General features: G+C 43.1%; 1 protein-coding gene and 1 long non-coding RNA gene across 2 annotated transcripts in view; both read left to right on the top strand.

Moving 5' to 3' along the window:
- LOC118392050 (fibroblast growth factor 11) overlaps window positions 1-26,607 on the top strand; it is a 115,537-nt gene that overhangs the window by 9,543 nt on the left and 79,387 nt on the right. The gene's annotated exons all lie outside the window — the stretch shown is intronic.
- On the top strand, window positions 6,464-8,394 carry LOC118392051 (uncharacterized). Its single transcript, XR_004827294.1, has 2 exons — window positions 6,464-6,635; window positions 7,718-8,394. It is a non-coding gene; the product is annotated as an uncharacterized LOC118392051 (long non-coding RNA).

Here is a 26,607-nt window from a genome sequence, read left to right as displayed (position 1 = left end):
ATCAATTTGATGTTATTTCAACGGACAAAAAAATGTGCTTCTCTTTCAAAAACAAGGACATTTCAAAGTGACCCCAAATGTTTGAACGGTAGTGTACATGCATAGAAAAACACAAATGCGCATGCACCCCCCGCACCCCCCTTCACCCCTCGTGGCCATGCGTGCAGAGTGTGATATCTCTGTCGGCCCTGTCACACCGGCCTCACACACCCTCATTAAATAACTCTTCCCTCTAACCCCCTCTTTTCTATCCTCCGTCTCCTCCCACTCTCTTCTCCCCACGGCCAGTGTATGTGTGTGGTGTGTCAGAGCTGGGCGCGTGTCAATTTGCTTTGATCATGGAGGGATTAGGGGGTGACAACAGGTGTGAAAGACAAAATAGATAATGGCATACTATGCTCCTGGCATCTCTCTCTCTCTACCGCCCCACGCCTCTCTCCAGCTACCACTACCCCTTCCCACACACGCACACATACAGTGGGGCAAAAAAGTATTTAGTCAGCCACCAATTGTGCAAGTTCTCCCACTTAAAAAGATGAGAGAGGCTTGTAATTTTCATCATAGGTACACTTCAACTATGACAGACAAAATGAGACAAGAAAATCCAGAAAATCACATTGTAGGATTTTTTATGAATTTATTTGCAAATTATGGTGGAAAATAAGTATTTGGTCAATAACAAAAGTTTATCTCAATACTTTGTTAAATACCCTTTGTTGGCAATGACAGAGGTTAAACGTTTTCTGTAAGTCTTCACAAGGTTTTCACACACTGTTGCTGGTATTTTGGCCCATTCCTCCATGCAGATCTCCTCTAGAGTAGTGATGTTTTGGGGCTGGTGCTGGGCTGTTGCTGGGCAACACAGACTTTCAACTCCCTCCAAAGATTTTCTATGGGGTTGAGATCTGAAGACTGGCTAGGCCACTCCAGGACCTTGAAATGCTTCTTACGAAGTCACTCCTTCGTTGCCCGGGCAGTGTGTTTGGGATCATTGTCATGCTGAAAGACCCAGCCACGTTTCATCTTCAATGCCCTTGCTGATGGAAGGAGGTTTTCACTCAAAATCTCACGATACATGGCCCCATTCATTCTTTCCTTTACACGGATCAGTCGTCCTGGTCCCTTTGCAGAAAAACAGCCCCAAAGCATGATGTTTCCACCCCCATGCTTCACAGTAGGTATGGTGTTCTTTGGATGCAACTCAGCATTCTTTGTCCTCCAAACACGACGAGTTGAGTTTTTACCAAAAATATCTATTTTGATTTCATCTGACCATATGACATTCTCCCAATCTTCTTCGGGATCATCCAAATGCTCTCTAGCAAACTTCAGACGGGCCTGGACATGTACTGGCTTAAGCAGGGGGACACGTCTGACACTGCAGGATTTGAGTCCCTGGCGGCGTAGTGTGTTACTGATGGTAGGCTTTGTTACTTTGGTCCTAGCTCTCTGCAGGTCATTCACTAGGAACCCGTGTGGTTCTGGGATTTTTGCTCACCGTTCTTGTGATCATTTTGACCCCACAGGGTGAGATCTTGCGTGGAGCCCCAGATCGAGGGAGATTATCAGTGGTCTTGTATGTCTTCCATTTCCTAATAATTGCTCCCACAGTTGATTTCTTCAAACCAAGCTGCTTACCTATTGCAGATTCAGTCTTCCCAGCCTGGTGCAGGTCTACACTTTTGTTTCTGGTGTCCTTTGACAGCTCTTTGGTCTTGGCCATAGTGGAGTTTGGAGTGTGACTGTTTGAGGTTGTGGACAGGTGTCTTTTATACTGATAACAAGTTCAAACAGGTGCCATTAATACAGGTAATGAGTGGATGACAGAGGAGCCTCTTAAAGAAGATGTTACAGGTCTGTGAGAGCCAGAAGTCTTGCTTGTTTGTAGGTGACCAAATACTTATTTTCCAACATAATTTGCAAATAAATTCATTAAAAGTCCTACAATGTGATATTCTGGATTTTTTTCTTCTCATTTTGTCTGTCATAGTTGATTTTGTCTGTCATATGATGAAAATTACCAGCCTCTCTCATCTTTTTAAGTGGGAGAACTTGCACAATTGGTGGCTGACTAAATACTTTTTTTGCCCCACAGTACACACATGCTGCACTAAAACATGTATACTAACGGTCACTTAAAGCAATCTTTTGACATGAGTACATCAAAAACACAGTTAAAGTAACTGCCAAGTGAAATCTCACTTTTAAACGTTCATATTCTGTTAAGTCATAACCAAATAATGTTGTTGACTTGTCCTACACTCGTATTTGTGGCCAAAGCATAAATTGGAGAGAAAAAACACTTAACACCCCCCCTTAACAGCGTTTAAAAAATGCTTGCTATTTCCTTATAGAACATGATGTCATCTCCCTGAGGAGGATAATCTGGCCAATCAGCAGTCTAATGACCATTATACGCCCACACCCTTCTGTTGTTGGGGTACACACACACCGTTCCAACACAGAAAAGCAGCTTTTTAACATACCTATTTTTTTGAATTAGGAAGGAAAACTATATATAGGTCATATTTCATAGAGATCTGGAAACACTGGGCAGTTACTTTAAATATTCAACACCTTCCATACTAAGTACATGAACTACATTAAAACATTCATGCTCTTCTGCCATGCAGCCAGCCACCACACTACTCATTATCAAAATGACATCCGGAAGAGCAGTGTGTGTGTGTGTGTGTGCACGCAATGGCACGTGTATGCATACGTGCCTGAGCTTTCACGTCTGTCTGTTTGACTGTTCTTGTCTGTGTGTGTGTCTGCTCATGCCTGCGTGGTTCCGTGTATGTGTGCCCGTGTGTGTGTGTGTGTGTGTCAACCATCCCATAAGAGGTAGCTAGAGTAGAGTGTAGAGTGCTAGTATTTAGACTAACAAGGAGTACATTACGGCAGTAAAGAGGCTCCCTGGTGATGATGTTCTGCTAAGACAAGGAAGGTAGTGTTGTGATGGTAGGGCTGATGATGTAACAGGACCTTCTGCATTACAGGGACGGGGCTGATCTATGTGCACTGTGGGGTCTCCCCTGGGAACCTGGTGTGCGTGCAGAGCAATGAGTGCAGATGCATGTAATGTATGTTCATTTGTGTGTGTGTGTGTACACTGCATGACTAGGCGTATGTGGACAATTGCTCGACAAACATCTCATTCCAAAATCATGGGTATTAAAATGGAGTTGGTCCCCCCTTTGCTGCTATAACAGCCTCCACTCTTCTGAGAATGCTTTCGAGTAGATGTTGGAACATTGCTGCAGGGACTTGCTTCCATTCAGCCACAAGAGCTTTAGTGAGGTCGGGCACTGATGTTGGGCGATTAGACCTGGCAAGCAGTCTGCATTCCAATTCATCCCAAAGGTGTTTGATGGGGTTGTGGTCAGGGCTCTGTGCAGGCCAGTCAAGTTCTTTCACACCGATCTCGACAAACCATTACAGTATGGACCTCGCTTTGTGCACAGAGGGCATTGTCATGCTGAAACAGCAAAGGGCCTTCCCCAAACTGTTGCCACAAAGTTGGAACCACAGAATTGTCTGGAATTTCATTATATGCTGTAGAGTTAAGATTTCCCTTCACTAGAACTAAGGGGCCTTACCCGAACCATAAAAACAGCCCCAGACCATTATTCCTCCACCAATCTTTACAGTTGGCACTATGCAGTCGGGCAGGTAGGGTTCTTCCGCCATCCGCCAAACCCAGATTTGTCTGTCAGACAGCCAGATGGTGAAGGGTGATTCAATACTCCATAGAATGCGTTTTCACTTCTCCAGAGTCCAATGGCGGCTAGCTTTACACCACTCTAGCCGACACTTGGCATTATGCATGGTGATCTTAGGCTTGTGTGCAGCTGCTGAAAACCCATTTCATGAAGATCCTGACGAACAGTTCTTGTGCTGACGTTGTTTCCAGAGGCAGTTTGGAACTCTGTAGTGAGTGCTGCAACTAAAGAGAGGCAATTTTTATGCGCTACGCGCTTCAACACTTTGCAGTCCCGTTCTTTGAGCTTGTGTGGCCTACCACTTCGAAGCTGAGCCGTTGTTGCTCACAGACTTTTCCACGTCACAATATCAACACTTACAGTTGACCGTGGCAGCTCTAGCAGAGATTGCATGGCTGTGTGCTTGATGTTATACACCTTTCAGCAAAGGTTGTGGCTGAAATAGCCAAATCCACTCATTTGAAGGGGTGCCCACATTTGTATACATGCCTTCGGAAAGTATTCAGACCTCTTTACTTTTTCCACATTTTACACGTTACGTGCCCTATTCTAAAATGGATTAAATGAAAAATACCCCATAATTACAAAGCGAAAACTGTTTTTTAGATTTTTGTGCAAATTTATAAAGCATTTAAAACATAAACATCTTATTTATGTAAGTATTCAGACCCTTTGCTATGAGACTCGAAAGTCCACCTGTGTGCAATCTAAGAGTCACATGATCTGACACATGATCTCAGTAAATATACATACACCTGTTCTGAAAGGCCCCAGAGTCTGCAACACCACTAAGCAAGGGGCACCACTAAGCAAGCGGCACCATGAAGACCAAGGAGCTCTCCAAACAGGTCAGGGAGAAAGTTGTGGAGAAGTAGAGATCAGGGTTGGGTTATAAAAAAATATCTGAAACTTTGAACATCCCACGGAGCACCATTAAAAGCATTATTAAAAAATGTAAAGAATATGGCACCACAACAAACCTGCCAAGAGAGGACCGCCCCCACCAAAACTCACAGACCAGGCAAGGAGGGCATTAATCAGAGAGGAAACAAAGAGACCAAAGATAACCCTGAAAGAGCTGCAAAGCTCCACAGCAGAGATTGGAGTATCTGTCCATAGACCACTTTAAGCTGTACACTCCAAACAGCTGAGCTTTACAGAAGAGTGGACAGAAATAAAGCCATTGCTTAAAAAAATGAATAAACAAACACGTTTGGTGTTCACCAAAAGGCATGTGGGAGACTCCCCAAACATATGAAAGAAGGTACTCTGGTCAGATGAGACTAAAATTGAGCTTTTTGGCCATCAAGAAAAACGCGATGTCTGGCGCAAACCCAACACCTCCCATCACCCCGAGAACACCATCCACACAGTGAAGCATGGTGGTGACAGCATAATGCTGTGGGGATGTTTTTCATGGGCAGGGCCTGGGAAATTGGTCAGAATTGAAGGAATGATGGATGGCGCTAAATATAGGGAAATTCTTGAGGGAAACCTGTCACAGTCTTCCAGGAATTTGAGACTGGGACAGAAGTTCACATTCCAACAGGACAATGACCCTAAGCATACTGCTAAAGCAACACTCAAGTGGTTAAGGGGAAACATTTAAATGTCTTGTAATGGCCTAGTCAAATCCCAGACCTCAATCCAATTGTGAAACGGTGGTAGGACTTAAAGATTGCTGTACACCAGCAGAACCCATCCAACTTGACAGAGCTGGAGCAGTTTTAACTTGAAGAATGGGCAACAATCCCAGTGGCTAGGTGTGCCAAAGCTTATAGAGACACCCAAAGAGACTTGCAGCTGCAATTGCTGCAAAAGGTGGCACTACAAAGTATTGACCCTGGGGGGTGAAAAGTTATGCACGCTCAAGTTTTCAGTTTTTTTGTCTTATTTCTTGTTTGCTTCACAATAACAATGATTTTGCATCTTCAAAGTGGTAGACATGTTGAAACGATACAAAAAAATAAATTTGAATTCCAGGTTGTAAGGCAACAGAATAGGAAAAATGCCAAGGGAGGTGAATACTTTCGCAAGCTACTGTACACAGTGTATGTGTAGGTGACCTTTGTGGATGTCTGCGTGTGTGAATGTATGTACATTTTGTGTGGGTTAGCCACCTTTGAAAGATGTGAGAACAAGTGTGTGGACTTGTGTATGTGTCTTAAAGGGGAATGGAAACACTAGGAAGTAAAGCTATAAGCACACGTGTGCATTCCATCCACTGATACTAAACATGAGCATTTGACATAGAAACGTCTCTATTTTTAGGATGTTGATATTGTATGTTTATTAGAGGTATGGGTAGCGCTATCTTAAATTGCCACTGACGACTGGCGGGAGAGAGCGAATAGTGAGCAATAGCAATGGGGTCTTTTTGTAGGAACTAACTCCGCCATGGTTCGTTTAGCAAAGCCTATGGGAAAATGTATAGGGTTTTTGGATAAACGATGAAAATAAGGTCTGTGGCAACACAGGCTTAGGAGATCTTATACGTTTTGTTCTATGAGCTAATCTTCATCAGCTAACGTCACTTTTTGTCAATTTTGACGCCTTTATGTAATAAAAACACAACACACAAAGGCTTCATAATTCATAAAGATCATGTTAACTGACTGACATTATCTCATAGAGCAAAACGTCTAAGATCTCATAAGTCTGTATTAACCACAGACCTTCGGAGTTTATTCCAAAACCCACATTTTTCTCCATTTATTTTGCCCATGGGAATGGCTGAACGAACCAGAGGTAAATCATTTCCGTTTTGTAGGACTACAAGCTGGCGATATCTATTTTGAGTGGGGGACTGAAAGTGAATGAATGGTGCCACGGGCCTCACCTACACTGGACCTGAAAGGTTTCTCACAACTTTGACAGCTTTGTCATTGAGATCAGGACAACAATATTAAGGTAAGACACTGTATAGCCGGTCGTGACCGAGAGTCCCATAAGGCTGTGCACAATTGGCCTAACGTAGTCCGGATTAGGGGAGGGTTTTGCCGGGGGTATCTCCTTGGCTCACCGCGCTCTAGCTACTCGTGGTGGGCCGTGCACTTGCAAGCTGACTTCGGTCGTCGGTTGAGCTGTGTTTCCTCCGACATATTGGTGCGGCTGGCTTCCAGATTAAGCGAGCAGGTGTTAAGAAGCAGCGGGGCTTGGTGGATCATGTTTTGGAGGACTCATGGCTCGACCTTCGACTCTCCCGAGCCTGTTGGGGAGTTGCAGCGATGAGACAAGATCATAACTACCAATTGGTAGAAGGAAAAAAAATAGTTTTTACGTTGGTAAATTATAATATTTACATTTTAAAGTATTTTTTCAGATTATAATATGAGTCTGTGAAATGAACTTTGATATGAATCCGAGTACACAGTCAGGCAAAACGAGCCAAGGTAGCTGGCTAGCCTACTTGATTTAGCTCTTCTCTTGTCTTGTCTCTTTCACGCCTAATGAGATACAGTATCTAGCTATGTTTTCATTGATAGATGTACAAAATACAATGCTCATACTGACAATTCAAAAGAGCATTTGTCATTGGTATTAGCAAAGAGCTAAAATGAAATGGCTAGTGTCTGATTCGATGTGTAGCAAGCTAGCTAGTAGCTAGTCAGCCATAAGAGAGAGCTGCTGCAGGATTGCTATTTTACAAGTAAAATGTATGATACCCATATAATTATCAGCTAGCTAAATAACTATCTACATAGGTGGATATCTCATTAGGCGTCTTCATCTGTGATATGATTCCTAAAAATAGTAATCCTGCTGACTGTTGATTGCAATAATGAATGTAGCCTAAACCTGAAGCTTAACCCTTACAGCTAGCTAGCTAATAGCTCAGGCTGGTAGTCAGCTCGGTAACTACATTATCATTGTCTAGCTGGCACTCTAACTGTTAATTATGTATTATTGTTGTGTACTACTGGGCCTATGTGTGATGTACATTATGTCTATGTTTAAAATGTTTTGCTTCCTCTCTCTCTCTCTCTCTGTAGGACACTGGTGGACTGTCAGCTCTCAGAACTTAGTGAAGAGGACGCCACTGTAGACATGTCACCTGTGCACCAGGCAGTCAATGGAAGGTGTCTCCAAGGTGCCAATGACAGACAGGGGCTGGAGAGACTGGACAACATGCTGCTGAGTCTGCAGACAGGGCTGAGGGACAATCATACCCTCACAGCCTAGATAGAAACATAGGAAGGAGGATATGACGTGGTTTGTTTGTGTTGCGCCAGGATGCAAGGGCAAGCAGTAATGCATCGTAGAGGACCTACATTGTTTTAGGTTGTGGTACTCCATTGAGTGTGACTCATTGCAGACACAGGGACTAGTACAGGGACACCTAGTCCTCACCCAGTAGCTTAGATTGTCACTAGTAATTTTTCCTCACTTGCATGCTTTTCATTTGTTCCCATTCTGACTCTTCATGTATTAGGCTATAAGCATAGTGGAATGCATTTGGCTATTGGCATTGTGTATTAGGCTATAGGCCTAGTGTGTACAGAAGAAATAGATGTTTTAAAGCCAAATATTCTTATTATATGCCTTATTCTTATCATATTTTGTCATTCAAATTTTCAATATAACTTGCACTTTGTTTTCAGGTTTGAGTGAGACGATGTATTCCCCGCAATAAAGTACTTTCAATAAAGTTCTTGATTTATTAATATTATACTACTTGTGTATGACTTTTCTTATCATATGTAAGACTAAATGCCATTTGTAATGTTTTGGGGAAGAAAATGTGTAATAATGGAACATTCCATGGAATTCTAGAAAAAAACACTGTTCACTAAAACGGATGTAACTCATTCATAGTACAAGGTATTAATATTCTGATTTCAGATTTTCAATCCTAAAATAAGAAAGACTCAATATGATCTATGTTTTTATCTGTCCTCATAAGAAGTTGTGTGAATGGCAGTTGTTTGGGAAAAACGTTTTGATTTTCATACACATTTTCACAGGTGTTTTTTCTTGACTGATTACCATTTCATTGATGCAGTGCTATTGTATGTCATTTCATTTGAACGGGCTGTTTCGCAGCTTTGAAAATACAGTACAGTGAGGGAAAAAAGTATTTGATCCCCTGCTGATTTTGTACGTTTGCCACTGACAAAGAAATGATCAGTCTATAATTTTAATGGTAGGTTTATCTGAACAGTGAGAGACATAATAACAACAACAAAAATCCAGAAAAACGCATGTCAACAATGTTATAAATGCTGATGTTTGGCAACTCGAACCTTCAGCTCCCTCCACAGATTTTCTATGGGATTAAGGTCTGGAGACTGGCTAGGCCACTCCAGGACCTTAATGTGCTTCTTCTTGAGCCACTCCTTGGTCGCCTTGGCCGTGTGTTTTGGGCCATTGTCATGCTGGAATACACATCCACGACCCATTTTCAATACCCTGGCTGAGGGAAAGAGGTTCTCACCCAAGATTTGAGGGTACATGGCCCCGTCCATCGTCTCTTTGATGCGGTGAAGTTGTCCTGTCCCCTTAGCAGAATAACACCCCCAAAGCATAATGTTTCCACCTCCATGTTTGATGGTGGGGATGGTGTTCTTGGGGTCATAGGCAGCATTCCTCCTCCTCCAAACACGGCGAGTTGAGTTGATGCCAAAGAGCTCCATTTTGGTCTCATCTGACCACAACACTTTTACCCAGTTGTTCTCTGAATCATTCAGATGTTCATTGGCACACTTCAGTCGGGCATATATATGTGCTTTCTTGAGCAGGGGGGCCTTGCGGGCACTGCAGGATTTCATTCCTTCACGGCGTGGTGTGTTACCAATTGTTTTCTTGGTGACTATGGTCCCAGCTACCTTGAGATCATTGACAAGATCCTCCCGTGTAGTTCTGGGCTGATTCCTCACCGTTCTCATGACCGTTGCAACTCCACGAGGCGAGATCTTGCATGGAGCCCCAGGCCGAGGGAGATTGACAGTTCCTTTGTGTTTCTTCAATTTGTGAATAATCACACCAACCGTTGTCACCTTCTCACCAAGCTTCTCACCAAGCTGCTTGTAGCCCATTCCAGCCTTGTGTAGGTCTACAATATTGTCCCTGACATCCTTGGAGAGCTCTTTGGTCTTGGCCATGGTGGAGAGTTTGGAATCTGATTGATTGATTGCTTCTGTGGACAGCTGTCTTTTATACAGGTAACAAACTGAGATTAGGAGCACTCCCTTTAAGAGTGTGCTCCTAATCTCAGCTCGTTACCTGTATAAAAGACAACTGGGAGACAGAAATCTTTCTGATTGAGAGGTGGTCAAATACTTATTTCCATTTTTGACATGCGTTTTTCTGGATTTTGTTGTTATTCTGTCTCTCACTGTTCAAATAAACCTACCATTAAAATAATAGACTGATCATTTCTTTGTCAGTGGGCAAACGTAAAAAATCAGCAGGGGATCAAATACTTTTTTCCCTCACTGTATGTATTGTGTATTCTTATATGGCTTGACACCAGCAAATGTTGTTACAGTTACAGTTAGCTGCTGTTCTAAAGCCTAGTGTTTCCATTCCCCTTTAACACGTGGTGTGTGTGTGTGTGTGTGTGTGTGTGTGTGTGTGTGTGTGTGTGTGTGTGTGTGTGTGTGTGTGTGTGTGTGTGTGTGTGTGTGTGTGTGTGTGTGTGTGTGTGTGTGTGTGTGTGTGTGTGTGTGTGTGTGTCTGGGGCACCTTGATAATTGCAGCACCATGTCTACCTGTGCGTTGGTTCTGTGCTACAGCAGCACAGGTGCACGATGTGTCCTTCACTTTAACGTGCCATCAATCTCTCACACTGGAGACACGCCAGAGAACACACACACACACACACACACACACAAGGTACACACTTCAAGGATGTTGCAGGATACGCATCAAGGCATAGACATTCACACACTTACACTGTAAAGGGATTGGTGTGAATTTAACAGTAACTTGCACTGAGCTAGTGGCAGGTAAGATAATGTATTATATGTTGCAGTAAACCTATTGTAATATACAGTGACTTTGTAAAGTATTCAGACCTCTTGACTTTTTCCACATTTTGTTACGTTACAGCCTTATTCTAAAATGGATTAAATATGTTTTTTTCCTCAGAAATCTACACACGATACCTCATAATGAGAAAGCTAAAACAGGTTTATAGACGTTTTTGCAAATGTAGTTAGACCCTTTGCTATGAAACTCGAAATTGAGCTCAAGTGCATCCTGTTTCCATTGATCATCCTTGATGGTTCTACATGATTTGGAAGAGCACACATCCGTCTATATAAGGTCCCACAGGTTCCACAGTTGACAGCGCATGTCAAAGCGAAAACCAAGCCATTAGGTTTGAAGGAATTGTCCGTTGAGCTCCGAGACAGGTTTGTGTCGAGGCACAGATCTAGAAGGTCCCAAGAACACAGTGGCCACCATCATTCTTAAATGGAAGAAGTTTGGAAAGACCAAGATTCTTCCTAGAGCTGGCCGCCCGGCCAAACTGAGCAATTGGCGGAGAAGAGCCTTAGTCAGGGAGGTGACCAAGAACCTGATGGTTACTCTGACAGAGCTGTAGAGTTCCTCTGTGGAGATGGGAGAACCTTCCAGAAGGACAACCATCTCTTCAGCACTCCACCAATCAGGCCTTTATGTTAGAGTGGCCAGACGAAAGCCACTCCTCAGTAAAAGTCAAATTACAGCCCCCTTGGAGTTTTCCAAAAGGCAACTAAAGCACTCACAGACCATGAGAAACAAGATTCTCTGGTCTGATGAAATCAAGATTGAACTCTGTGTCCTGAATATCAATTGTCACATCCGGAGTAGACCTGGAGCCATCCCTATGGTGAATCATGGTGGTGGCAGCATCATGCTGTGGGGATGTTTTTCAGGGCAGGGACTGGAAGACCAGTACACAGAGATCCTTGATGAAATCCTGCTCCAGAGTACTCAGGACATCAGACTGGTGTGAAGGTTCACCTCCCAACAGGACAACGACCCTAAGCACACAGCCAAGACAATGCAGGAGTGGCTTCGGGACAAGTCTCTAAATGTCCTTGAGTGGCCCAGCCAGAGCCCGGACTTGAACCCGATCGAACATCTCTGGAGATCCCTGAAAGTAGCTGTGCAGCGACGCTCCCCATCCAACCTGACAGAGAAGAATGGGAGAAACTCCCCAAATACAGGTGTGCCAAGCTTATAGCGTCACACCAAGAAGACTTGATGCTGTAATTCCAAAGGTGCATCAAACAAGTACTGCGTAAAGGGTCTGAACACTTATTTAAATATAATATTTCAGTTTTTCATTTTCAATAAATTAGCAAAAATGTCTCTAAACTTTTTTTTCTTTGTCATTATGGGGTACTGTGTGTATGTAACAGGTGTAAAATATACTTTATGTATTTCACTGAAAATCCCTCATATTTATTTTAATTTATTATTTTCAGGTTTTGAGATATATTACTGTACTTTCAAGAGTGAACTATTTTATTGTATTCATTTTCTAAGTTGTGTTAATGTTGTGGTGTCATCAATGGGAGCCAAGCTTTTACTCCTCAGTTTGCTCAAATGAAGAAGAGAGATATGTGTTAAGTATGCTCTGGTCTTTTGAATGCAAACGTTCACAAATGCACGAAAAAGACAAGCAAAAATGATATCATCATTGACTTAGTGTTGTTGCACTATTGTTTGTAGGAATATAAAATTGCCGTGAATGGGGATAATTTTAGAGCGCAACTTTGATTGCAACTTTGCAATGCTAGGGCAGTTACCGTTAGCTTTGGTTGGGGGAGAGGGTCTCTCTTTTCTCAAGGACATTATACACTGTCTTTTGCATTTTATCAGGCAAATATACTTGTGCATGAGAGTCCAGACAGCAGCATTAAAGTTTGCCTTGCATTTGTATCCATTCCATGCTGGTATGTTGTGAAATGTGACGTTTTTGTATTTCATGTTTAATGTGCCTTGTTAGTTCATTTTGTTACTTGTCTGGTCATGTCAAAAACGGCGTTGTTGCCTTATTAGTATGCCTCAGGTATAATGGTACAATAGTACACTCAAATAAATATCTAGCACGAATGAACAAATTATTAGAGTTCAGTGTGTCAAATCGGAGGGCCTGTTGTCCGGACCTCTGGCAGTCTCTAATGGGGGTGCCACAGGGTTCAATTCTCCTCGGGCCGACTCTCTTCTCTGTATACGCAGATGACACCATTCTGTGTACCTCTGGCCCTTCTTTGGACAGTGTGTTAACTAACCTCCAGACGAGCTTCAATGCCATACAACTCTCCTTCCGTGGCCTCCAACTGCTCTTAAATGCAAGTAAAACTAAATGCATGCTCTTCAACCGATCACTGCTCGCACCTGCCCGCCCGTCCAGCATCACTACTCTGGACGGTTCTGACTTCTGAATATGTGGACAACTACAAATACCAAGGTGTCTGGTTAGACTGTAAACTCTTCTTCCAGACTCACATTAAGCATCTCCAATCCAAAATTAAATCTAGAATGGTCTATTTCGCCTATTTCGCAACAAAGCCTCCTTCATTCATGCTGCTAAACATACCCTCGTAAAACTGACCATCCTACCGATCCTCGACTTCGTCGATGTCATTTACAAAATAGCCTCCAACACTTTACTCAACAAATTAGATTCAGTCTATCACAGTGCCATCAGTTTTGTCACCAAAGCCCCATATACTACCCACCACTGCGACCTGTACGCTCTTGTTGGCTGGCCCTCGCTTCATACCCGTCGTCAAATCCACTGGCTCCAGGTCATCTACAAGACCCTGCTAGGTAAAGCCCCGCCTTATCTCAGCTCACTGGTCGCCATAGCAGCACCCACCCATAGCACGTGCTCCAGCAGGTATATCTCACTGTTCACCTCCAAAGCCAATTCTTCCTTTGGCCGCCTTTCCTTCTAGTTCTCTGCTGCCAATGACTGGAACGAACTGCAAAAATCACTGAAGCTGGAGACTCATATCTCCCTCACTAGCTTTAAGCAGCAGCTGTCAGAGCAGCTCACAAATTACTGCACCTGTACATAGCCCATCTGTAAATAGCCCATCCAACTACCTCATCCCCAACATGTATTTATTTATATATCTTGGTCCTTTGCAACCCAGTGTCTCTACTTGCACATTCATCTTCTGCACATCTACCATTCCAGTGTTTAATTGCTATATTTTAATTACTTTACCACCACGGCCTATTTATTGCCTTACCTCCCTTATCCTACCTCATTTGCACACACTGTATATATACATTTTCTACTGTATTATTGACTGTATGTTTGTTTATTCAATGTGTAATTCTGTGTTGTTGTATGTGTCGAACAGCTTTGGTTTATCTTGGCCAGGTCGCAGTTGTAAATGAGAACTTGTTCTCAACTAGCCTACCTGGTTAAATAAAGGTGAAATAAAATACAAAATTAATACAATTAGTCTATTGGTGTACAACGTTTATAAGATGAATTGTGAGTCTTTTTAAAATATGAACATGTACATTTTGTACAATGCACTTTTTTGTTGATGTAGAGTTTGCTCAAAGCGTGATGAGGAGAGGCAAATATACTTGTGCGTGAGAGTCCAATAAGGTGAAAGAAGTATGATACAAACTCATTCATAAAATCTACCCTGTAAATACACAGATTCAAAATAGTTATTGATAACAAATGTCTATTTTGTGGTTGTGACCCAGAAACTCTTGACCATTTATTTTGGGACAAATTGAAAATAGGTTTGGTTTATGTAAAATAGGTTTGGTTTATGTAAAATAGGTTTGGTTTATATAAAATAGGTTTGGTTTATATAAAATAGGTTTGGTTTATGTCTGTTAGGTTTATGTACTCTTGTTTGTATATTTCTGTATTTGTATTTGTTATGTTCATAATAAAAAAAATGTTGTTTTTAATGACATAATACCATAAAATTGACTGGTACCGTAATCGGAACGAATGAATGGATACATGGATGAGGGGAGTGGTATGTATTTCACAGTATTTTACTGTAATTACAAGGGATCGATGCAAGCTGGTTGGCTGCTAGGTAAAGTGTTTGCACATTACAGCATATAAATGAATATTTGGTGTTTTATATATCACTTGCACTTCTAAATGCTCAACTATTTATTGTTTTAGACTGCATAACCACATACTGTAGGAGTTAAATTGCTACTCACATGTGCAACAAATTTAGCCTCTTACAAGACACGCCTCAAAATATGTTAATGAGTCAGAAACCATGCACCCACTGCTGGTCAAAAGGTTTTTGGCGCTTCAAAGATACAATACGGCACTGTATTCTGTGGGGTGGAATTACAGTACAACAGCAATTATTTCCCTGCCCACAACATTTTTGCACAATGCACCATAATTTACAGTATGCTGCAGTAAAACGTTTCAGAGTATTTTACTGTTGATAATACCCCAAATTACCATATAAATGACAGTTTTCCGATACAGTGTAGCTACATATTGGTGGGGGATAAGAGGTAACATTCAACCTTTGAGTTGATGTAAAATATTCATCATCAACTTGGCTTTACCTCAGCATAAACAGGAGAGACGGAGAGAACGAGAGGAGGAGGCAGACAAGAAGAAGGGAAAGATGACAGTGAATCATCAGTTAATGTATGAATAAATTCTGTAGCCACCCAGAAAAATATATTATTTTTTATTTTATTTTTTAGCTTTGGTTAAATGTTGGATTTATACATTAGGCCTATATAATGGTGATTAAAATGTAGCATTTTCTCTGGCACTCATTTTTAACCCATTAAATGATTTAGTTTATTTCAAATAAAAAAGGGGTGTTTTGACATCAATCATACAGAAAGTCCTCTTTAAATCCTGTTCATAAGCATATCAACAACAAACCTCAGGAAAAGTATCAGAACAAATGCCAACATGGAGTTCAATCTTCCACACCAGGCCAGTGAAAAGCCCCAACAGAATTAATCCTTTACAAGCATTAACAACAAGTAGTAATGAAAACACTGCAGCGACCAGCTCTAATCCAATAGAAATTGAAGCGCTTCAGTTTACTGGTCATTCACTCTCCAAATCAAATCACAAAATGGAGGCTTCTCTGCCAAGTGCTGTTCACGGCTTCTGTAAGGAACAAGGATTGCGTGGCAATGCTCCATCTGGGGAGAGGAGAGAACAGAGAGAGAATGGCCCCGCTCAGTACAAATCAATCAGGAGCAGAGACTATGTAGTCTGGTCCAAACCAGATTAAAGCCATACTACAGAAGGGTTCTATCCAAGCCAACCCAGGCTGTACAGGCCCCTATTGAAGTCAAACAAGGGTAGAAATAGCCTGGTTCAAACTGGATGGACTGGAGTGCAGTGAAGTGAGCCAAAACCGATGTATTGTATGAACATACAGCTGGTCCGATTACAAGTGGGAAATGCTTACTCACAAACATCATGGTGACACATAAAAGCTTGCACAATCACAGACATATTCAGTTGGACATAGACACTGACTAAGCCAGGACCATGGGCCTGTAAGATAGCCCAGTAGATGAGAGAGAATGAGTGTGTGTCACAGGCGGTTGCGTTTTAAATGGGATCTCTCTCTCTCTCTCTCTCTCTCTCTCTCTCTCTCTCTCTCTCTCTCTCTCTCTCTCTCTCTCTCTCTCTCTCTCTCTCTCTCGTTAAAGTAGACAAGGACAAACTGAGCCTGACATGTACTGAGAGGTAACCACAGAGACAAAAAGGGAGGGGATAATGGGGGCGGGGAGAGGGGTGTGGGTTTGTTTTGGAGCAAGGGGCAGTGGATGGAGGGAGAGAGATACAGAGAGGGGGTGTGGGTTAGGGCGAGGAGTGGTAGCGGAAGATGTCAGGTGCCGTTTGTCTCAGGTATGCTAGGTAACTCGTCACCAATGACTAAAACGTCATCCCTGCCCCCTCCCCCTCTCTTTATCTTCCAACATTATTTTCACCTGCACTTTACTTTCAACGTCTCTATTTAAAGCTCTATTCGGAGGAAGGTAGTTGGGGCTCTCACTCAGGATGGGAGAGCACGCGCACACACACACACACACACACACACACACACACACACACACACACACACACACACACACACACACACACACACACACACACACACACACACACACACACACACACACACACACACACACACACACACACACACACACACACACACACACACACACACACACACACACACACACACACACACACACACACACACACACACACACACACACACACACTAGGCAACCCTGGGGCGGCAGGATAGCCTAGTGGTTAGAGCGTTGGACTAGTAACCGGAAGGTTGCAAGTTTAAACCCCCGAGCTGACAAGGTACAAATCTGTCGTTGTGCCCCTGAACAGGCAGTTAACCCACTGTTCCTAGGCCGTCATTGAAAATAAGAATTTGTTCTTAACTTACTTGCCTAGTTAAATAAAGGTAAAATAAAAAACACACACACACAAACCTTCACATCTGTGAGAGCTACTGTACGAGCCTGGAAGCCTTGGGTACAGCCCCCGTCCATTTAGCAGGAAGCTGCTGTGCATTAGGTAATTTGTCTTCCTCCCCATATCGGGCCCTGTTTTATATGAGGGGAGTTTGAGAGGGGGAGAGAGAGAAAAAGGTCTGCCTGGGGACCCAGCCTGCAGTTTGATAACAGGAGGAGGACAAGATGGAGGGATGGAAGAAGAAGGATGGAGGGAAATGTGGCCCACAGCACCGGTTTTTGAGTTTAGGCCCCTTGTGATGTGTGAAGGGTTTATGTGTGTGTCTCCATTTATGTAGTTGAAGTGAGACTGTACTCTCCTTTGTTCTGCGGGCAGCTCCACTGCTTCAGACAGAGATAAGCAGGCATAATTAAGAGGCCATTAATACATCTGTTAATGAGCACTCCATTAGAGAAAGGAAAAGGCCTGGCACATTAAACCCAGTCTACTGTACTGTGCTACACATGCTACACTATAGAGGAAACAACATGCTACACTATAGAGGAAACAACATGCTACACTATAGAGGAAACGACATGCTACGCTGTAGAGGAAACAACATGCTACACCGTAGAGAAAACAACATTCTACACTATAGAGGAAACAACATGCAACACTGCAGAGGAAACAACATGCTACACTGTAGAGGAAACAACATGCTACACTGTAGAGGAAACAACATGCAACACTGCAGAGGAAACAACATGCTACACTGCAGAGGAAACAACATTCTACACTGTAGAGGAAACTACATTCTACACTATAGAGGAAACAACATGCTACACTGTAGAGGAAACAACATGCTACACTGTAGAGGAAACAACATGCTACACTGCAGACGAAACAACATGCTACACTGTAGAGGAAACAACATTCTACACTGTAGAGGAAACAACATGCTACACTGTAGAGAAAACAACATGCTACACTGTAGAGGAAACAACATTCTACACTGTAGAGGAAACAACATGCTACACCGTAGAGAAAACAACATGCTACACCGTAGAGGAAACAACATTCTACCCTGTAGAGACAACAACATGCTACACTGCAGAGGAAACAACATGCTACAACCGTAGAGAAAACAACATGCTACACTGCAGAGGAAACAACATGCTACACCGTAGAGAAAACAACATGCTACACCGTAGAGGAAACAACATTCTACACTGTAGAGAAAACAACATGCTACACCGTAGAGAAAACAACATGCTACACCGTAGAGAAAACAACATGCTACACTGCAGAGGAAACAACATGCTACACTATGCTACAGAGGAAACAACATGCTACACTGCAGAGGAAACAACATGCTACACCGTAGAGAAAACAACATGCTACACCGTAGAGAAAACAACATGCTACACTGCAGAGGAAACAACATGCTACACTGCAGAGGAAACAACATGCTACACCGTAGAGAAAACAACATGCTACACTGCAGAGGAAACAACATGCTACACTGTAGAGGAAACAACATGCTACACCATAGAGAAAACAACATGCTACACTGTAGAGAAAACAACATGCTACACTGTAGAGAAAACAACATGCTACACTGCAGAGGAAACAACATGCTACACTGTAGAGAAAACAACATGCTACACCGTAGAGAAAACAACATGCTACAACCGTAGAGGAAACAACATGCTACACCGTAGAAAACAACATGCTACACCGTAGAGAAAACAACATGCTACACCGTAGAGGAAACAACATGCTACACCGTAGAGAAAACAACATGCTACACTGCAGAGGAAACAACATGCTACACTGTAGAGGAAACAACATGCTACACGTAGAGAAACAACATGCTACACTGTAGAGAAAAACAAGCTACACTGTAGAGAAAACAACATGCTACATCGTAGAGAAAACAACATGCTACAACCGTAGAGAAAACAACATGCTACACCGTAGAGAAACAACATGCTACACTGTAGAGAAAACAACATGCTACATCGTAGAGGAAACAACATGCTACACTGTAGAGGAAACAACATGCTACACTGTAGAGGAAACAACATGCTACACTGCAGACGAAACAACATGCTACACTGTAGAGAAAACAACATGCTACACCGTAGAGAAAACAACATGCTACAACCGTAGAGGAAACAACATGCTACACCGTAGAGGAAACAACATGCTACACCGTAGAGGAAACAACATGCTACACCGTAGAGAAAACAACATGCTACACTGCAGAGGAAACAACATGCTACACTGTAGAGGAAACAACATGCTACACCATAGAGAAAACAACATGCTACACTGTAGAGAAAACAACATGCTACACTGTAGAGAAAACAACATGCTACATCGTAGAGAAAACAACATGCTACAACCGTAGAGAAAACAACATGCTACACCGTAGAGAAAACAACATGCTACACTGTAGAGAAAACAACATGCTACATCGTAGAAAAACAACATGCTACACCGTAGAGGAAACAACATGCTACACCGTACAACATGCTACACTGTAGAGAAAACAACATGCTACATCGTAGAGGAAAACAACATGCTACACTGTAGAGAAAACAACATGCTACATCTAGAGAAAACAACATGCTACACTGTAGAGAAAACAACATGCTACACTATAGAGGAAACAACATTCTACACTGTAGAGAAAACAACATGCTACACTGCAGAGGAAACAACATGCTACACTATAGAGGAAACAACATGCTACACTGTAGAGAAACAACATGCTACACTGCAGAGGAAACAACATGCTACACCGTAGAGAAAACAACATGCTACACTGCAGAGGAAACAACATGCTACACACTTGTATATATTGTTTCGTGTATATTTCATATTTATTTTAATCTCACTTTCCATCTACGGAGAGACCCAATGTGGTACGGATCTGCTATTCTATACTTTAGAACCGGAACCCCATCAGGAGCTAAACAACATGCTACACTGCAGAGGAAACAACATGCTACACTGTAGAGAAAACAACATGCTACATCGTAGAGAAAACAACATGCTACAACCGTAGAGAAAACAACATGCTACACCGTAGAGAAAACAACATGCTACACTGTAGAGAAAACAACATGCTACATCGTAGAGAAAACAACATGCTACACCGTAGAGGAAACAACATGCTACACCGTAGAAAACAACATGCTACACTGTAGAGAAAACAACATGCTACATCGTAGAGAAACAACATGCTACACTGTAGAGAAAACAACATGCTACACTATAGAGGAAACAACATTCTACACTGTAGAGAAAACAACATGCTACACCGTAGAGAAAACAACATGCTACACTGTAGAGAAAACAACATGCTACACTGTAGAGAAAACAACATGCTACACCGTAGAGAAAACAACATGCTACACCGTAGAGAAAACAACATGCTACACTGCAGAGGAAACAACATGCTACACTGCAGAGGAAACAACATGCTACACTGCAGAGGAAACAACATGCTACACTGCAGAGGAAACAACATGCTACACTGTAGAGGAAACAACATGCTACACTGCAGAGGAAACAACATGCTACACTGCAGAGGAAACAACATGCTACACTGTAGAGGAAACAACATGCTACACTGCAGAGGAAACAACATGCTACACCGTAGAGAAAACAACATGCTACACTGCAGAGGAAACAACATGCTACACTGTAGAGGAAACAACATGCTACACCGTAGAGAAAACAACATGCTACACTGTAGAGGAAACAACATGCTACACTGTAGAGAAAACAACATGCTACACTGTAGAGGAAACAACATTCTACACTATAGAGGAAACAACATGCTACACTGTAGAGGAAACAACATTCTACACTATAGAGAAAACAACATGCTACACTGTAGAGAAACAACATGCTACACTGTAGAGGAAACAACATTCTACACTGTAGAGGAAACGGTCATCGCAGGGAGGGGCGGCTTCCTAGGGTTAAGAGGCAGATGCTTGGAATTTAGAATGGTAGAAAGTGGCTTTAGCCAGAGACAGAGAGGAGGAAAATGTTGAAGGATGCCCGCAGGGGCGAGTTTTCCTCGGGCCCGGAGCCCTGTTCAACATGCTACACTGTAGAGGAAACAACATTCTACACTATAGAGAAAACAACATGCTACAGTTATGGAACAGGTATACATCATTATTATAATTAATGTAGAATTAGATGTTTACTTTTCATCTCTTTAATAGGTATGTTACTCTATATAATAGAGTAGTATATAATATTATAATATTGTGCTTATCTTCAGTGTTAGTGAAGGGGGACTGGTCAAAAGTAGTGCACTATGTAAGGGATACAGTACCATTTTGGATGCCACCCTGCATCCCATTTGGGAGTCCAGATGCTGCTGAGAGTGGTGTTGGAGGGCCAGTAGGAGGAACTCTTTCCTCTGGTACAAAAAACTCAATATTCCAGGACAGTGATTGGGGACATTGCTCTGTGTAGGGTGCCGTCTTTCGGATGGGATGTTAAACGATTGTACTGATTCTCTGTGGTCACGAAAGAGCCAATGGCTATATCGTAGGGTTGTTAACCCCGGTGCCCTGGCTAAATTCCCAATCTGACCCTCATACCATCATGGCTACATAATCATCCCCAGCTTCCAATTGGCTCATTCATTCAACTACTCCTTGGTAATCCAAGATGGCGTAGTAGTCGGACGTGTGTTTTGTTTTGTCCCGTCCTGTCCCTTGTATATATTGTTTTCTTTGTGTATATTTCATATTTATTTTAATCTCACTTTCCATCTACGGACTGAATATACTCTCCTGCAACCCGCCTCACCCAATGTGGTACGGATCTGCTATTTCTATACTTTAGAACCGGAACCCCCATCAGGAGCTAGCCAGCTAGCTGCTATCAGAGTGGCTACTCCTGGCTAACATCTCTGTCCTGAAGCAAGCACCAGCTAGCCTGGAGCTAGGCCCATCTCCCGGCTAGCCGAAGAGGTCCATCAGCCAATTCTTAGGCTACAATACCTCTTTTGCCAATTGGCCTGGACCCTTTACTGCCGACACGAAACCCAGCCGATCCATCACGACTGGTCTGCCGACGTAACCGTCCGAAGTGGTTTCAACAGGCTCTTTCGTTGCGATGCCGCCACAGGCCCATCTGCTATCCCCGACCCGCTAGCTGTCTGAATCGCTGCGTCTCCAGCTCACCTAGCGTAGTAGCGACTACTGAATTGGCTCTATGACTCATCTATTGATACTCTCTGGACCCTATGATCACTCGGCTACACATGCCTCTCCCTAATGTCAATATGCCTTGTCTATTGCTGTTTTGGTTAGTGATTATTTTCTTATTTCACTGTAGAGCCCCCAGTCCTGCCCAATATGCCTTAGATAGCCCTTCTGTTCCACCACCCATACATGTGGTGACCTCCCCTGGCTTAACTGGTCCCTCTAGAGACAACTTCTCTCTCATCGTCACTCAATGCCTAGGTTTACCTCCACTGTACTCACAACCTACCATACCCTTGTCTGTACATTATGCCTTGAATCTATTCTTCCGATCCCAGAAATCTTCTCCTTTTACTCTCTGTTCATAACGCACTAGACAACCAGTTCTTATAGTCTTTAGCCATACCCTTATCCTACTCCTCCTCTGTTCCTCTGGTGATGTAGAGGCTAACCCAGGCCCTGCAGCCCCCAGCACCACTCCCATTCCCAAAGGCGCTCTCATTATATGACTTCTGTAACTGTAAAAGCCTCGGTTTCATGCATGTTAACATTAGAAGCCTCCTCCCTAAGTTTGTTTTATTCACTGCTTTAGCAGTGTCTGAATCTTGGTTTGGGAAGGCCACCAAAAATCCTAACATTTCAATCCCAAACTATAACATTTTCCGACAAGATAGAACTGCCAAAGAGGGCGGAATTGCAATCTACTGTAGAGATAGCCCGCAGAGTTCTGTCAGGCTATCCAGGTCTGTGCCCAAACAATTCGAGCTTCTACTTTTAAAAATCCACCTTTCCAGACACAAGTCTCTCACTGTTGCTGCTTGTTATAGACCCCCTTCAGCCCTCAGCTGTGCCCTGGACACCATATGTGAATTGATTGGCCCCCTTGGTTCACCTCAGACTTGACTGCCCTTGACCAGCACAAAAACATCCTGTGGCGTTTTGCATTAGCATCGAATAGCCCCCGCGATATGCAACTTGTCAGGGAAGTCAGGAACCAATATACTCAGTCAGTTAGGAAAGCTAAGGCTAGCTTTTTCAAACAGAAATTTGCATCCTGTAGCACTAATTCTAAAAACTTTTGGGATACTGTAAAGTCCATGGAGAATAAGAGCACCTCCTCCCAGCTGCACACTGCACTGAGGCTAGAAAAGACTGTCACCACCGATAAATCTACGATAATCGATAACTTCAAGAAGCATTTTTCTACGGTTGGCCATGCTTTCCACCTGAATACCCCTACCCCGGCCAACAGCTCTGCACCCCCTACAGCAACTTGCCCAAGCTCCCCCTCCCCGCTTCTCCTTCACCCAAATCCAGACAGTTGATGTTCTGAAAGAGCTGCAAAATCTGGACCCCTACAACTCAGCTGGACTAGACAATCTGGACCCTCTCTTTCTAAAATGTTCCGCCGAAATTGTTGCAACCCCTATTACTAGCCTGTTCAACCTCTCTTTCGTCTCAGATTTCCAAAGATTGGAAAGCTGCCCCGGTCATCCCCTCTTCAAAGGGGGATACACTCTAGACCCAAACTGTTATAGACCTATATCCATCCTGCCCTGCCTTTCTAAAATCTTCAAAAGCCAAGTTAACAAACAGACCACTGACTATTTCGAATCCCACCGTACCTTCTCCACTATGCAATCTGGTTTCTGAGCTGGTCATGGGTGCACTTCAGCCACACTCATGGTCCTAAACGATATCATAACCGCCATCGATAAAAGACAGTACTGTGCAGCTGTCTTCATCGACCTGGCCAAGACTTTCGACTCTGTCAATCACAGCATTCTTATCGGCAGACTCAATAGCCTTGGCTTCTCAAATGACTGCCTCGCCTGGTTCACCAATTACTTCTCAGATAGAGTTCTGTGTGTCAAATCGGAGGGCCCGTTGTCCCGACCTCAATGGGGGTGCCACATGGTTCAATTATCGGGCCGACTCTTTTCTATGTATTCATCAATGATGTCGCTCTTGCTGCGGGCGATTCTTTGATCCACCTCTACACAGACGACATCATTCTGTATACATCTGGCCCTCATGGACACTGTGCTAACAAACCTCCAAACGAGCTTCAACGCCATACAACACTCCTTCCGTGGCCTCCAAATTATTTTAAAGGCTAGGAAAACTAAATGCATGCTCTTCAACAGATTGCTGCCGGCACCTGCCCGCCTGACTAGCATCACTACTCTGGACGGTTCTGACTTAGAATATGTGGGGACAACTACAAATACCTAGATGTCTGGTTAGACTGTAAACTCTCCTTCCAGACTCACATTAAGCATCTCCAATCCAAAATTAAATCTAGAATCGGCTTCCTATTTCGCAACAAAGCCTTCTTCAATCATGCTGCCAAACATACCATCGTAAAACTGACAATCCTACCGATCCTTGACTTCGGCGATGTCATTCACAAAATAGCCCCCAACATTCTACTCAGCAAACTGGATGCAGTCTATCACAGTGCCATCCGTTTTGTCACCAAAGCCCAATATACTACCCACCATTGCGACATTTCACTGGTCATCCCTAAAGCCCACACTTCCTTTGGCTGTCTTTCCTTCCAGTTCTCTGCTGCCAATGACTGGAACGAACGAATCACTCCAGTGTTAATGCTCAATTGTATTTGTTTTGCCTCTATGGCTTATTTATTGTCTTACCTCCCTACTCTTCTACATTTGCACACAATGTACATAGATTTTTCTATTGTGTTATTGACTGTACGTTTGTTTATGTGTAACTCTGTGTTCTTGTTTTAGTCGCACTGCTTTTCTTGATCTTGGCCAGGTCGCAGTTGTAAATGAGAACTTGTTCTCAACTGGCCTACCTGGTTAAATAAAGGTGAAATAAATAAAATACTTCAACTATTCCCCAGGTCGTTGCTGTAAATTAGAATGTGTCCTGAGTCAACTTACATGTTTAGTGTAGCAGAACACCCTCCTCAAAGTAGGCTTTATAGTTACATGTGTATCCTAAGTATCCCCCCACCACCCCAAAGCTTTACAGTAATAAATGAGACAGTATTTTAACAGAGTAAGAGCTCTTTGAGTATCTGTGGTATGTACTGTATTTCCGGTACGAAAGGTGCCCCTTTGGGGGTGGTGTTGTGTTTGTGGTGACGCTGAGACGTTTTCAGACCCACTTATGTCACATGGCGGGTGTTATAAATGTTGGATGGCAATCAGGAGGACCGGGAGGGACGATCTGAGAGAGGGGCTGAGTGGGACGTGAGTGGGGTGGGGAGGCGAGGGTGGCTGTGTGTGTTTGTGTGTGAGAGAGAGGGTGTGTGTCAGAGAGAGAAGGCGAGAGTATGTGTACAGAACCAGTCAAAAGCTTGGATCACACCTACTCATTCAAGGGTTTCTTATTTTTACTATTTTCTACATTGTAGAATAATAGTGAAGACATCAAAACTATAAAATAACACATGTGGAATCATGTAGTAACCACAAAAGGGTTAAATAAATCAAAACACATGTAATATCTTAGATTCTTCAAAGTAGCCACCCTTTGCCTTGATGGCAGGTTTGCACACTCTTGCACACTCCCACAGACTTGAAGAAGTTTCCACATGTGCTGAGCACTTGTTGGCTGCTTTTCCTTCACTCTGCGGTCCAACTCATCCCAAACCATCTCAATTGGGTTGAGGTCAGGTGATAGTGGAGGCCAGGTCATCTGATGCAGCACTCCATCACTGTCCTTCTTGGTCAAATAGCCCTTACACAGCCTGGAGGTGTGTTGGGTCATTGTCCTGTTGAAAAACAAATTATAGACCCACTAAGCGCAAACCAGAAGGGATGGTGTATCGCTGCATAAAGCTGTGGTAGCCATGCTGGTTAAGTGTGCCTTGAATTCTAAATAAATCACAGACAGTGCCACCAACAAAGCACCTCCACACCATCACACCTCCTCCTCCATGCTTCACGGTGGGAACCACACATGCAGAGATCATCCGTTCACCACCGGTCTAATGTTCATTGCTAGTGTTTCTTTGCAAAAGAAAGTCTATTCTTCTTATTGCTGTCCTTTAGTCGTGGTTTCTTTGCAGCAATTCGACCATGAAGGTCTGATTCACGCAGTCTCCTCTGAACAGTTGATGTTGAGATGTGTCTATTACCTGAACTCTGTGAAGCATTTGTGAAATACTAATGAACTTATCCTCTGTAGCAGAGTTAACTCTGGGTCTTCCTTTCCTGTGGTGGTCCTCATGAGAGCCAGTTTCATTACAGTGCTTGATGGCTTT

This window comes from Oncorhynchus keta, chromosome 13 (genome assembly GCF_023373465.1).
Source record: "Oncorhynchus keta strain PuntledgeMale-10-30-2019 chromosome 13, Oket_V2, whole genome shotgun sequence".
Lineage (NCBI taxonomy): Eukaryota > Metazoa > Chordata > Actinopteri > Salmoniformes > Salmonidae > Oncorhynchus > Oncorhynchus keta.
Note: the sequence above shows the minus strand (reverse complement) of the source record. Positions and strands in the feature narration are given on the sequence as shown.